General features: G+C 35.2%; 1 protein-coding gene across 7 annotated transcripts in view; it reads left to right on the plus strand.

Moving 5' to 3' along the window:
- Nucleotides 1–15,619, plus strand: part of FGF14 (fibroblast growth factor 14) — a 379,461-nt gene that overhangs the window by 234,330 nt on the left and 129,512 nt on the right. The window contains exon 1 of one of the 7 annotated variants that reach the window (XM_058827518.1): nt 5,727–5,745. The exons of the other annotated variants lie outside the window; for them this stretch is intronic. The gene's annotated coding sequence lies outside the window, so the exon portion shown is untranslated. Of the gene's footprint in view, nt 1–5,726; nt 5,746–15,619 lie in introns of those variants that run through there. 7 annotated transcript variants of the gene reach the window in all.

Genomic DNA, 15,619 nt, shown 5'->3' on the forward strand with positions numbered 1-15,619 from the left:
ACAGCATGGGCCACTTCACTTCTGACTCCCAGTTTAGTACACAGACACAAGGTGATAGCTGATAGAGTACAAACATTTTTCTAACTCCATATCTGGGTTACAATAGCTTTTCTTTGACAGGGGAATTTGAATCTGGCAGAATCTTGCAGTACTGGATTCCCAGGATTCCTTTTTGGGGGAACTTTTCTTTCTACTGTGATTTTCCAGGCTCTGTATCTTCAGCACCCATATTGCCAATCAGGCTGCAGGAGTAACTGGGGGTGCAGTTGTGGAATGCCAGGTGAAAATAAAAAAAAAAAAACAAACACACAGCTTGCATTGCTCTTTTCTAAGTGGAAAATTTATCACACAAAAATATAAGATTTTGGTCTGATGAGAAATGGTGTAATGTAAGAAGTGGTGTAATGAGGACTGAGCCTACAGATCAATCACTGAAATTAAAAAAGTTCAGATTTCTGCAAAATTTGCAGGCAGATTTCTTTGAGTATGTTACAGCCAGAAGCTGACTGTAATTTGGGGATGCTCTTAACTAACTCTTTTTCTGAAGCTGAAACCTATATCCTGTAAATCAAAGATTGCTCCCTTGCATACCTGCACATTCTTTTTCCCTCCTTCCCTTCCCTGCAAAATCACCCTTCCATTAATTTTGTTCATACTAACCTTAATATTTTGATTACAAATTTCTTCCCTGTCAATAGTGGAGAGTATAAGCTCTTCTTGTGCCTGATTAGACAATAGAAGGTTATTAAGGACAAATATCTGATCTTCACACAGATACATTTCAGGGAGGCATTTCAAGGATGCAGGAGAATGGATAAGGGGAATATTGTATGTATTGCTTCCTGTCTACTTTATATATGTGTATGAATATTCATGAATGGTTACTCTTCTCATCTAACACCTCTATGTCTTGGGCCAGGACACCACTGTGCTGAGGCTGTTTCAAACAGTCTTTCCACATCTGAAAGCCAAAATTAATGGGATATGTGGGATCACAGCCAATCTAAATTTAGTTTTCACCATATGTATTCCACTGCCACAAATAATAATTTAAATTACCTCCCCCAGCCCCCTCTTTTTTTTTTCTATTTGTAGTTTTGTTCCACTTCCCAGTTCTCAAGCATTAACATTATACTAAAATAGTTGGACAATGAAAGTGAGGACATATTTTTTAAATAAAGCTTTTTCAAGAAATATTTGTTTTGTGATTTTTTTTCTGAACTTAGGTTGTTCAAAAGGTTTCTTTACATCTTCCTTATGAGCTAATTTACATCGGCAATGATTTCTTTAAATATCAGTTGCTATGTCTATCTTCCTCCATGCTCATTCCCATCATTCTTATTTTGATTTCCAAAACATGAGGTTATTATAGAAATTATGTATGAGGTTCAGACTACTAGTTTATGTATGATTTATTTAATAAACACTGGAAATTTGTATGGGTACAACAGATGGAAATGGGCTCAGTGATTTTAACTGTCCTGTAGCATGACTGACATTATTAACCTTGGGCAAAGATTTTGGGTTGGCCTTCCAAATTGGAGATTATCAGCCTTTGCAAGTGTTGGTGGGTAGGCTGTTACCCTAAAAGTATTGCCTCAGGAACCTGCCTTCACAAGCCTCGGTCTTGGTCAAGAGGCTCAGTATAGAAAAACAAGCTTCTTGTTCATGTGGTGGAAGAGTTGAGGAGTTCCTTTGGGAGTTTCCTTCAAATTGCTTTAGAAATTATTGACCAGAGCAATCTGAGTGTGATTTCTGTCCAAAAGATATTTTAAAAAAATGAAATTATTTTGCAAGCATCCAGTTTAAGAGCAAGTTTTGGTTTTTTTAATAGCTAAACACACACAAAAAAATCATATTCCTTTGGATTAAATGTGCAATAACAGTGGGTTTTGTATGCCCATGTGTGTCTGCCATTGTAGCTACAACTTCTAAAATGTGTCATTGACTAGAACAGCCAATGTTGATGTTTTTTGAGGTGCAAATTTTGTTTCTTCTTTCAATAACCATTGTTACAGCCAGCCTGCAGATAACCTCCTGTTGAATATTTCTCTAAGGGCATGACTTCTCCTGTAGGATAACCCTTTAAGGGCGTGACTCCTTTTGTGATAAGTCTCCAATAAATAACAGCTTTATTTTAATAAAGTCAAGAAAGCCTAAAAATCTGATTCTGGAAATATGTCAGAAACTTCTATTTGTTTTTCCTTTTCAAAAGTAAACTTCTTCATTTTGATAAATCAAAATTAGTATGGTGTTAAATTAAGTCTTAAGTCTTCCATTAATTTAATTCTTAACTATTTTTTTTTTTTTTAAAGCTGAAGCAATTTATTTCATGCTTTTAGAGATGGTCTAGCAAAGAATTCTGACATGGAAAACACATCAGGCATAAGTTTCAATAACCATCAAAAGCCTCCCTAATATAAGAGGCCACCCCTCCACCTCTTCTCCATTTCCTGTCTCTTCTGAAGAGCTTGTAGCCATCTAACCATATAATGTACCCTGATCCACCACAACAGAAAAGCAGAAAACATATATAATGCAGTATTTTATTATCCTTTTCTCATATTTCCTCTTGAAAAAATAAAATTTCAAGCTGAAATAGCAGGCAGCTCTTCCCCAACTGCCTCAACAGAGATAAACATTTTTAAACACATTCAGAATAAATTTGGAGTACTGTAATTGGCAGCTATTTTGGGTCTGATCTATCAAAATCATTGACATTTTGCCATTGATTCCTTGAAAAGTCACTTCATTAGTACTATCACTGTAATAAAAATAAGCACTTGTTATGAAGTGGGCTGGTATGAAAGAGGTTTTCAACATTATAACAAATAGAAATATGCAGTTTCTGTGTCTCACACAACCCACTCATTGAATCTACGTGTTTGAAATAATTGGGGAAACAGGTCAGTGAACAATTTAAGGTAGTCATAGAATCATAAAGTTTGGAAAAGACCTCCAAGATCATTGGGTTCAATCTCTGACTGAATACCACCACATCAACTACACCATAGAACTAAGGGACATGTCCAGTTGTTTCTTGAATACTGCCAGGGATGGTGCCTCCATCACTTCCCTGGGCAGGCCATTGCAATGCTTCCTTTCAGCAAAGAAATTCTTCCTGATGTCCATCCAGCCTGAACCTCCTATGGCATAGCTTGAGGCCATTTCTTCTTGTCCTGTCACTTGTTGCTTCAGAGAAGATGCCAAACCCCACCTTGCTACAACCTGCAGTAAATTATCTGAATTTGTATGTAGGTTACTAAAGCCAGTCATTTGCTACACATGGAAAGCCAAGATAGAGCCACAGAACCACAAATCATTCACCCATTGAATGACAGTGTTTGTGCAAAGTATCAGTGAACTCCAGTGCAGAGGTCAAACCTTAAAAGCCTTGTGCTACAGAAGTCATGACTGAGACTTGGGCCAGACTGCTCTATATTTTCTCAGAAAACGAAAATCACATACAGGGTAAATAAAAATAATTTGGTTTAACATTTATTCTATAGCTTTGTTTTCTAAAGGTAAGTTAGTAGCTGGTCTAGTAATCACAAGGTTGAACTGTAGAAGAACATTTGTGAACAAAACACAATAGTCTGAAAATTCCTTGAGTCCACAGCATCTCCTTTCTCTCAATATAGAAAGTCTTTAAATCATCGTATGTCCCTGGCATTGACTTTGAAATAGCCCAAATATTTGCATGAGATACCGTCTCTTTACAAAAAAAAAACCCTCAGGAACAGTCATTAAAGTAGCTTTCTATTGATTTAAAAAATGCAACTCAAATATTTTAAATGTTTATGAAGCCCTTGTGGTAGAATATTACAGTCATAGACTTCCAGTGGCAGTAACACTTCTGCTAACAGCTGCTAGACTAACATGCAAACTTCAGAAGTTTGAGCATGTAAGGCAACCACCTCTTACAGAGCATTAGACATTTTAAGAAAATATACCAAGCTTTTATAAAGTCATTCATCTGGGAGGACTCAGGTTCTTTGTGGTCTCACATTCCTCTCCTCTGCCCTCCAGCACTGTGACTACATGGCGAGCAGGATCAGCATGAATATCCAGCAGATTAACCTGCTAAAACTAATGCCATTTTTGCTATTGGATGTGTGAGCTGCTCTTACTCCCCCTAAAGCTCTGTAAAGAGAGAAGCAGTGCTCAACTAAGGGAGCTGGAGACAAGTGGATGAATCAATGTAAAATGAAACAGCATTTTGTTCAGGAACTGAATATCTGTCTAAACAGACACAAAGCAAATGCAAAGAGAAATGTTCTCTTGGCTAAGACCTTTCATATCCACAGAACGACTGTATCTTCTGTGACCAGAAAATTGCATTTCTATACCTCTAATCACTTTCAAAACAAGAGATGGATCCCTAGTCTTGTCTCTCCATTGCTGTGCTGCACTTATTGCCCCTTCCAGAATTTCAAAGCCTAGGATAAATTGCATAAAAGGGGAGAAGTTGTCTGAACATATTCAGTGTCTTGGTGGGAACATTCTCTGACTAATCATTGACATTTCTTTTGTGCATCTTGATGACATCGACATGGCAATTAATTTTGCTTCTACTGCACCATTATATGCAAAAAGTGAGGAATGGCTAGATGTTCCCAAATTGCCTGTCAACCTTTTAATTCGTTGTTCTTGGGTTTATTAATGGTTAAGACACCTGCTGTGAATCTTTCTCATTAAAATGGCTTCTAACACAGGCATCTGACAGTATTCCTTGCATTTACACCTCTTGTTTTTAGGCTGTGTCAGGAAAAAAAAAAATTAAAAAAAAAATCTGGTTTTCTGCTGACTAGAATATAATCCTTTTGTATGCTAACATATTAAACTCTGCATTCAAATAAAATTTTGTTTGAACCAGAGAAAAATCACCTTTCCACAACAACATGGGACTAATGTCAAATGACAATTCCTTCTGCATCCAAAAATACTGTAGATATTTATTTTATGATATTCAAAATAATGGCTGGTATTGCAAACTTTTTATAGGTATAGCATGGACAGTTGAGATTTTCACAAATGACCAGAAAATGAGATCCCTTGATTTTTGTGTATCTAATTTAAAATTAATTTTAAAGCCATGTCAACTCCACCTGTAATAGGTTGCAGAGTTGTCATCCCTGAGCATTAGTTCCTTTCAAGCATTCTTTCTTCTAATGCTTGTTTATTTAACTAAAATGAAAAGACTTAATTTCTTCATGTGACTTTTAAACATACATTTACTGGTATTAGCATGCAAAGCCAGTATACCTGTCAAGCCAAAAAATTTTGTGAATAAAATTTGTTTCATCTGTAGTTCCTTGTCTGTACTAACAAAATACAATTTTAGTTGTTTTTTTCAATAGTGCTATAAACTACTCTAGAATTGTTTGTATTTATTCACTTGGTATTTACAGTTTTCCTGTAAGTTGGGCTCAGAACTTTCTTTGTTACTTTAAACATTAGATTTTATTCAATTTCTCCTGCTATGGTGCACAGCCAGCACAAAATAAAATTAGGATCATTTTTTAAAAGGGCCTCTGCAGTTATAGATTTACTTGCTTTGGACTATAGATAGAGATGTATAGATGTCTGTATGGATAAAGAGATTTTTAGCTACACACCTTATGCAGAGAGGAGTGGTTTGGGAATGACAGTTTACAAAGCCGGCAATGAGAAGGGACAATCTCTTTCTTCTTTTCAGGCTGTAGCCCTGTGCAGCAAATACCTTCTAAGAGAAGGGAGCAGCAGGTAAGCTGGTAGCTTTGTAACAAAAGAAAGAGAGGTTCCTGGCTTTCATTTCCTATTGGTAGGGCAGTTTTCCATCCTGCCCAGTGAGTTCTTGGTCTAAAAATTCCTTAGAGGATGGGGGAATAACAGGATTTAGAATTCTGATGGGAAAGGCAAAGATTGTGGGTAGAGGGAAGAAGCAAGAGAGGGCAAAAAAATGGAGGCAGAAGGTGGTGAGACAGAAAGCACATTCAATAATTACTGCCACTGGTAAGTACTGGAAGCATATCTGATAGCATGTGATTCACAAAGATTAAAAACTCAGGTGATTAATAAAGTATTACCAAATTAACCAAGAGCATAATAATCCTCAAAAGTTGTTTATCATTCTTACTGCTCAGGATAGTAAAAAAATAAAATAAAAATAAATCATTAGTATTGACCCTTAATCTCTGAGATCTTCTTACAATGAATCTAGCATGTCCAGATGTTCTACTGAAAATGACTCTTGCAGGATTTGAATGCAGTTATTTCCATGGGAATTAATTTAGCTAAAATAGATGTAGGTAATGAATTTTAATTTCTCACTGCTCTTTTCATTTGAATATCTTCCTACTGTATCTACAGAAAGTTGTGACCATATAAACACAAAGTTGACTGTGCTAAAAAAAATCAATGTTCCCTCTCCTGTTTCATACCAGCTTGATGGTCTTAAAGGTCTTTTCCAACCTAAGCAGTTCTATGATTCAACACACAAATGGCTCTATGCCAACTGCAGCTTGACACAACATGAGGGCTCCAAGGCAAAGCAGCTTCAGCCTGCTTCATGTCTTCTCTGGTTCTGGTCTGAACCCGACCTCCAGCAGAGAAAGAACAGCTTCCACAGTATCTCTCCCACACCTGGGAAGAGAGAGTCAGAGTTCCAGAAGAGAAGGAATAGTTGGCAAAATACAGGATTGAGAGAGTAAAGATAATCTATCTGCAAGCTGGACAAAAGAGGCTTGTAAAATCTTGACCTGGACTATGAAAAGGGGACAGCTATTAAACCTAAATCAAGGTCAGAGAGCTCCTTGTAAGAAGCTAGATGCAAAAATGTTCCTGTTGTACCAAAGCTGTTAAATGGCTCCCTCTTGTTTCAACTAATTCTTACGATCACAGATTTATTTATAATCAGTAGAGGGTGATGAGATTTTTCCAAAGTCTCTGTGGGTGTTTGTCTCCTTTGGACAAGTTGATCCATGTAGAGGGAGCCTGCCTAAATTTCAAACTTCTAGTGATGAAGTTTAGGTGACCTCAGTCTACTTCTTTGCATCTTCTGTATCAACCACACATCTGAATCCTCAAAGTGTTATTAATGCTTGTATGTATTATATACACATTCCTGTGTGATCTCCCCCTGCTAATTCCCACAGTGTTTTCTTAGCAATGTTTCTTAGATTAGCTGAATATTTATTAAGGGGTCATAATAAACATAAGGGTTTTTTCAAAAATTTGAATAATATTAGCATTGTTTGGAGCTTGATTTGAATCAGTATTATATAAAAAATAAAGGAATTATCTTTGGTCTTGTAGTGAGGAAACTGTAATACATAATAATGTGTTTTGGGTGAGCTTAAGCACTATTTTTACCCTTTGTGCCACCTGCTGGTTAGACAGTAGGGAAAGGGGAATCGGGCAACATTCAACTTCTGAATGAGATTGTATTACCTGGCTTATCTGTTTATTGTTTGTCATAAAGTAACAAGTAGTTTCAATTTTCAAGTTATCAGTTAAGGCAACATTATAAGTGAATTAGACTCTTAGCCTCTATGAACTTGACTTTTAAAGAATACATACTGGTTTAATTTTTTTATTTTTTGACTCATAAAATTTTGATTTTCTAAACGTGTGGTTTAGGGTGTTTGTTGCTTTATTTGCCACGTTATGTGGGCAGAGGACAAGCAAGTAAATTGCCTCTAATTGACAGTAATATTGAGTGTATAATAAAAAAGACTGTTCTTTGTCTTTTAAAATCTACATACTGTTCTTCAGAGTTCATTTCCTTTCCTGTATTAGTAACTGTAATTACCACAAAACTAATACTACATGGACACCACTGAGAATATGCCCCACTTGATACTAAAGTTAGGTAGTCTATATAGTTTAATTTATATTAGAGGATGTACAGCTTTGTGCTCTATGTCAAAGCTTTACAAATATTCTGATGCTGATTTCCTCCTAGTATTTTGCATTGTGGGAGAAAGCCATTAGTGGGATGGATAGGTGATGAAACCAGGAATGTTTAGCATATGGAGATCACCAGTGGGCTGCAGAATCTGTCACAGAGGCTCAGGCCCTACAAGAGATACCACCTATACAAAGCAGTGTAACGCTATGGGAGTACTTCAGTGGTTTCCAAAGGAAAGCTCTGCCACAAAGGAGAGAATGAGATTTGTATATAGGGGAGCCAAAACAAAATAATTCAAAAATAACACAGACTGAATGCTGACAATGTGCAAAGGTTGTGGGTTTTTTTGGGAGCAATACAAAGTTAACAAAGCCAAAGTAATGGAACAAAGAAATAGGAGGATTACTGGTGCTGTCCACCAAGCAGAGGAAAGAAACAGAGAAAATACATTTTAGGAAACATCAGATGGTTGTCACTAATATACATTTGAAAATTGTGCATCCACAAAGAGATCTTGGAAAAATAGAGGGGCTTTTTTTTGCTTGCACTTCTGTGTTCATCTGGAGCAGAGCAACCCAGAGCAGGGCACTATCTCTAGCCTGCCTTTAAATCCAAATGAAGTTAAAATTCATTTTACCAAGGCAATGTAAATATGTGCTGATAGTTAGAATGAGTCAAGTTGTGTGTTGTGTCTAAATAAGGTATGGTGTTTAATTTTATGGCAGAATTGCATCAAGAATATTTTTTTAATAGTTGATTTAGTTCAATGAACAAAATTAGCATTAAGCTCATACAAAAGGCCGATGGATTGTATAGTATTTTAATGTAAGAGGCTTTAAAATGGAAATATTCTTTCAAACTCAGAGTGTGTGAAAATGGCTGTTGCCTTTCTTTTTTCTCTGAAGATATATTGGAAGCTGGGAAGGCTTTACAACACAGAGCATCTCAGATTTTCATCTAATGCATTAATTTCACTTCCTCACTTCCATCCCAAAAGCCCATCATTGGCAAGTATCTTGCCACTTATCTGCAGAGAAATAGTGGAGAGATAGCCAGCTCTTATCACAGAGAATAGATGCTCACACTACTATTAATTTCTGCTAGCTAGATAATAAATCTGCAGTTACTTTCCTCTCAGCTATAAGGTCATTATGGGAGCCCCTATGTGCAAAAAAGTACATCAAAAGTACAATCAGTTTTTGTTTATTTGTTCAAATGTTGATTAAGTATAGTCAGAAGAGAAAGGAGATCTGTCTTAGGATGTGTTCGGGCATCACTGAATAACCAGGAGAAATGATCAGCACTACAATACAAAATATTGGAAGTTTCAGCATATATAACTGAATGCATGAAAGGTGGTAATCTCTGATAATTTATATTGCTACAGTGTTTCACATTATAGCTATTTTACATAATCTTTTAATTAGCACCCTTGCTGGCTTCTGTGAGAAAATTTAAATGGCCTAAAGATTTCTGGTGGGCATGAGATTCTGAGCAGGAAAAAAAGGAAATCCAGGATATTTCAGCTGATGCTGGAAAACAGAAAGCCTATTTCAAACAGCCACTTATTAACTACTGAAAACTGGTAGCTTTTTTAATAACTTTGAAAAATTCTTTTTCTAAAAAGCTTATCTCAAATTTTTTTGTTGGTATAAACCCGTATAGGAACTTAAATACTTCATTGTGTTTGAAGCATCAACAGTGCATTTCAGAGAGGCAGAATTAGGCTTAGGAATCTGAATCTAAAAGCTACTTTTAAGGCCAGTGGAAAAGGAACAGGGTCTTGGACTCAGCAGCTCAGAATATGTGTTGAAGAAACGCCTGTACATGCAGGGTGCTGATACCACTGTTAACTGAAACTCTGTGACAATTCATGTTAAGGTGATTGTCTTATGAAGGGGATTTTCCCAGCAAACCCACCAGTCTCCCTTAATTTTTGTATGAGAAAAAAAGTCCTCATATTTGTTTGGAGTGAATCAGAAAAAGGCATAGCAAGTCTTCTCCATGATAATCACTCTGTCTTTTCTTAGATATTATCCTTCTTGTCTATTGCCAATTTTTTAAATTGTTAAAACATTAGCTCTAACTTTGCTATATATCATAAGTTATGCTATAGATTTCCATTTCAGTAAGATCAGGTTTGTTGATTGGCAACAGTATGATACTCCTTGAATTTTTAATTCTCTTTTTTCTATTTTTTAAAGAAATAAGTACAATTTTTCTGGTAATTTTTGTCATATACAATTATTTTCATAGAGAAAAAATGGCCAATTTATTTTTCAGTGTGCAAAAGAGATTTGTTCTTTCAGTTCAGAAAGGCTTTTCTGTAGTTTCATTTGTTTTCTTGAATAGTTGGAATAAAGAAAATAGTCTTAATTTAGTTATGATAGATTTGAAATTTAGATCACTAAATTTGTCACAGATTTTTTTGAAGAACATTTTATTTATATTATTTTCTAGTCTCTTCATCATTTGTGTGTTTTCACATGTGTCAGTATACATATATAAAACCTTAATTCCTTTATCCTTGTAAAAAAAATTCTGAGAACTTTTAAAGACACTTTTTCTTATGCACTTCCATCTTGTACCTATCTTTTCATTTAGATTCACTCCTGATAGGCTATCTGAGGTTTTGTTTTCCAGAATCTGGTCTAGTATTTCATGTTTGGAAATGGGAAGATTGTGTGTAGCTGTCTTTCACTTCATATATAAATCTATGCCTTTCTAAAACATAATTATTAACTAAATATTTTTAAGTAAAACCGTAAGAAATTATGTCCTGTGAAGATCTTTGGAGAAGTGTTTTGATAACTAAATTGCTTAAGCTTTGTCAGGCAACTGCTGATATTAATATTTGAGTCTCTATATCATTGATAGATTTTCTTCCATTGGAGGGAAACTTTGAATGTCATGGTTCACAAATCAAGGTCATCAGAAAATATATTGAAATATATTGGAAGTGGTAAAGATTAGCAGTGCTACAGAAAATCCCATGTCATCTGAAGCATGTAAGAAGCAGTCAAGTTTTAAATTGCCAGCAGCTCCACATGTTAAATATGCTGATTTATAACCATGAATAATTTCAGAAATAAATTGTGCTCAGGCACCTTATCAGGTAAAATATTTTTAATCCTCTATTTGCATACATCTTAACATACATCTTTAAGTTAAAAGATACATACATACATACATCTTTAAAGATACATACATGCATACATCTTTAAGTTAAAAGATCCTGTTGTAACACTGAAATGTTTTTCTGTCTAGGGATAACCATTAGATTTAGAAATATCTATATACTGTTCAGATCCAGGTCTGCTGCTGTTGGTCATCTTCTTTTTTTTTTTTTTTTTTAATTAGAACATTTATTTTTAAAACAGCTTGAATGCAGAGTTGATCTGCCTGTAGTGAGTAGCGACTTTAAAAACTGTGAGTGGCATCAAAGCACAATTATTTTGTATTACACAAGAGCAAACAAAATCACCAAGAACTTACTTATATGAGCGATACTTAGAGATACTGACTTAGAGATACTACTTAGAGAGTGTAGTACCCTGTTCCACATGTGTAAAACTGCAATGGTAATTTTAAGCTTTCCTCTTTTCTTCACAATAAATTATTGTTTGTACATTGTTTGCCTTCAAGCTTTAAGGCTCAGAAAGGGTTGCTTTGTCTCTAGAGAGAGAATATTAGCAAAGGAGCTAAGGTTCACAGCAATTTAGCTGCCAGATTGTTCTGTTTTTAATGACTTCTGTTCTTCCTTGTCAGTCTAGCATAGCCAGAACCTCTCACTTATTATTTACAGAGCACAGTTTGGATTGCATGAAAGAGAGCTTCCACTCATCAAGCTGTTTCCTGATATTAATTTAGCTCTTCCTCCCTACATCTGTAGCTAAATCAAGCTTCCACAGAGTTTAAACTAAGTCTGGAAATAAGTAAAAAAAAAGCCCCGAGACTTGGGCTGATAAATTTTAATTTAAGTTTGTCTCAGTAAATACAACACCTACCTGAACACAAAAGGGCAATGCAAAGGATGCTTACAGATTTCTGGTAATAAATGTGTCCCAGGGGACTGAGTTTGAAGACAAACCTTATGCAGCAGTAGCGAGTTCAGTTTTAAGGCGGATGGCTTGGGAAGAGTAGGATTTGGGAAGGGACAGTGCTCTGGCTACCGGTGTCAAAGCCTGAGCCGGTTGAAGATCTGAAGTGACTGGAAGGAAGTTTCAGCAGTCTCTGAGTTCAGTCCAAATATTCTTGTTGCCTGTTCATGTATTAATGGCTTCTAAGTCACTTTTGTTTGCAAAATAAAAGACTGAGAAGGTAATTGACCAAGTGGATACTCCAGGTTCTCAGAGATTGGAATGCAGCCTGCTAGAAACTAGATCTCACACCAGTACATCTGAAGTTCCCAGCTTTCTGGCAGGCAATTTCACAATAGTCTTGGGCAGATCTCAAATGATCCCACCACTGAATACAACTGACTTTTCATATGACAAAAAACATAGTTCTGATAGATGTTGTGGGTGTCCTGTGTGCATTGTACTGGCAGCAGACTGTTGGGCCCTGTTTATGAAGTTTCAGCTGCATTAGGCAGAAAATTAGCTAATTATGCTATTAAGATACTGGACATTCTTACATGAGAACTGCATTTATTTAAGTATTAAACTGATAGGCATTTTAGTAGAAGCTTAATGAATCATTTGAATACTGAAATAAGTAGGTGATTGCTGCAACTTTTTCAATAGTGCCTAAGATAATATTATATGTGATTGAACCTGTGCATGGCTTTTTTTAAATGCTTAGACTTACTTTCTATTTTTAAGATGAATGGAAACTGTCTTCCAGCTAGCTAGGCTGATTTCTACTAAACCTTCTGCAACTCTTTGTGTTGGTCTTATAGCTATCTATTCTTTCATCCTAACCAAAAACCTACTCTTCAGCTAAATGTCAAAGTCCCTGTAAAAATATCACTGTGTAAAACATATCCTTTGCAGATCTTGAACAATTGTTTTATTCAACAAATGGTATGGGATACTGAAGAAAATATTCTCCTTAGAATTTTTTAGCTTGCTCATCTCATTATTTGCAAGAATTTTCTAGAAAAATGCAAAGGCTGTACAGTTTCATTGTCATAAACATCACTCTATGAAAAATACAAGCAAAGAATTATTTTTTATATCAGAACATCTTCTACAACTTGAAATTATTATGGTTAAGATAAAAAGCAGGCCCATGTGAATAAGTCTATATTTATTTTTCCTAAAGTTGGTTTCTTTGGTGGGGTTTTTTTGTTTGTTTGTTTGCTTTTTTTAAGAAAGGGGCAGTATTGTATTACACAGATGTTGAAAAATATTCTTACCACACAATCTTTACTCAGCTTGTGTCTGGTACCAATAACTCATTTTTTTATATTTTTTTTTATATTTTTTTTTATATTTAATTACTTGCAGTGCAAGGAATAAAAGAAAAATATGCCAGTATGTGTTGCAAGATATTCCTCAGTCAATATATCTGTGAATAACTAGACAAACAGTGTCCACTGCTGGCAAATCAGATAATTGCACTGCGCATTAGAGAGATATTATGTTGAAAGGTTTTGATGAGTTAAGTCTTAACTGACAGATACTTTGTATTGGCTTTGTAAGACTGGGTTGTAAAATCAGGTTACTATGTTAGAAGTATTCATGTTGTTACCACTTTTAATAATAAGTAATAATAAATAATACCACATTTACCATAATAATAAATGCTATGGTATTTGAACTAATAGCCAGGAATTTTTTCAGGATTTAAAAATAATTCTAGTATTCATTATATTCTATCTATCATGTCTACAAAATAAATAAAAAGACAGCAAAAGTCTATGAAATTAGTCTTGATGTTCTCGATCATATAAGTAACAAGATAGGCAAGCAGAAGTTATTAAATTCCTTTTTTTTCTTTAGGTCAAAACATTCATTACTGATTTTGTTGGGGTTTTTTTAAGACTTGAAGTATAGAAGAAATCAATGGTTCTGTTTCAGAAGAAGTAAAATGGAAATGCTAATACAGCAAGTACCACTGCTGTAAATGAAGCTGAATTAAACTGATTATTAAAGATAAAAGAGAAGGCTGATATTTAAAAAGTTTCCTCCTGGCTTTTTTTTTTTGTAATAGATTTCTTTGCATCTTTTTCTAAACAATTGTGTGTTAATGCAAAGAAAATCTTTCAGTCAAAGAAAATAATACAGAGTAAAAGAAACATTGAGGGGGAGAAAAGACAAACCTGTTCCTATGCTAATATGAACAAATATTAGCTTGTCAGATACTTCTGAAAATCTAGATTAACTAAAAAGAAGCTTGCCATACTTATTTTTCATAGATTTATGTCTGTCATTAATTTATTGCATTCAATAAAAATATTAGAAAATGCACTGAATTTTCTGTTTGTTTGGAAAGGGGAACACAGAATAGGACACTTTTCAGAGAATATTGATTGTGTCTGAACCACAAGGGAAGGGATATGTCTATGTGATTAGATCTGAGAGGGGATCAAGGATCACCCTTTGGATGAATATGGCACTATCTCTCATTTTCACTACCCAGAGAAATACTGCATTCCCCCTTGAACAAGAAAAGAACAGGATGCTAGTTTTGGTTTTTTGGTTTTTGGTGGGGTTTGTTTTGTTTTGTTTTTGTTGTTTTGGGGTTTTTTGTTTGTTTTTTTTTCTTTGTTTTTTTTTCTTGTAAAAAATAGTATCAAAGAGATTGCAAAGCAAAAGTTATTAAAAAATAAATAGTAGAATAATTGCAAAAAAAGATGATTATCTGAAAGTTATTTTGTGAAATTAATCACAGTGTCAATTTTAGGCTGCACAGCAGAAAATAAGACCATTTTTTGCCTAGATTATTTGGCAGGGAGTATTTTTCATTCTTTCTTCCAAGAAACAAAATGGTGTTGTGGATGTGTTTGTGTGTGCATGTGTGCATTCAAGAGCATGGGCAGACATGCTCCAGTTCTTCCTATCAGTGGTAAAAATTACTTTTTATGCTTAAAAGATTATTAGGTGTGTTTTGAGGGGAATCATCCATCTGCTTCTCGAGATAGCAATTTATGTATATCTCTGCTCATACAATCTTTTCTATTCAGTGTTTTATTTTAATGGATATTAAGTGCTTTTTCTCCTGGATCTCTGTGGGATGGTCAAAATCCAACATCTTCTTTGTTCTAAGGGCTCAGAAATATTGCACAATTTTTCTCATATTGACATGTGTTTTCTTATTTGTTTCAAGGAAAGCAAGAAATCCACTTGTAAGTATGTCCTAGGTGCAGGAAATCCTCTCTGCAGAGTATCATGAAACAGGTATAGCAGCTTACATGCTCTGCCAGCTGTACTGACTCCAGAGAAAATTCAGTGTAGAGATTGAATTTCTTAGGAACAGCGTTTCCTCTGTTTCTGTAGAACAAAATTAAGCAGACTCACCTTACAGGGACTTTCAGTTACTTTGGTAGAATGACAGCAAGTCTGTTGCATGTTTCAGAAGTCAGGCAAAGCAGACAAGTCCTGCTGTGGCTAGATAAGTAAACGCAACAGATGTTGGCTTAAGCTGTGCATATTAATGAAGGAGCTCTTCATGCTGTTTTTAGGCCTCTAAATCTTAAATTGCTCTCTGCAGCTGTGTGGACTAAAGATGGGGGGGGGGGGGGGGGGGGTTGGGGTGGTGTTTGTGTTTGTTTTTCCTTAATGA

This window comes from Poecile atricapillus, chromosome 1, assembly GCF_030490865.1.
Source record: "Poecile atricapillus isolate bPoeAtr1 chromosome 1, bPoeAtr1.hap1, whole genome shotgun sequence".
In the NCBI taxonomy this organism is placed as follows: domain Eukaryota; kingdom Metazoa; phylum Chordata; class Aves; order Passeriformes; family Paridae; genus Poecile; species Poecile atricapillus.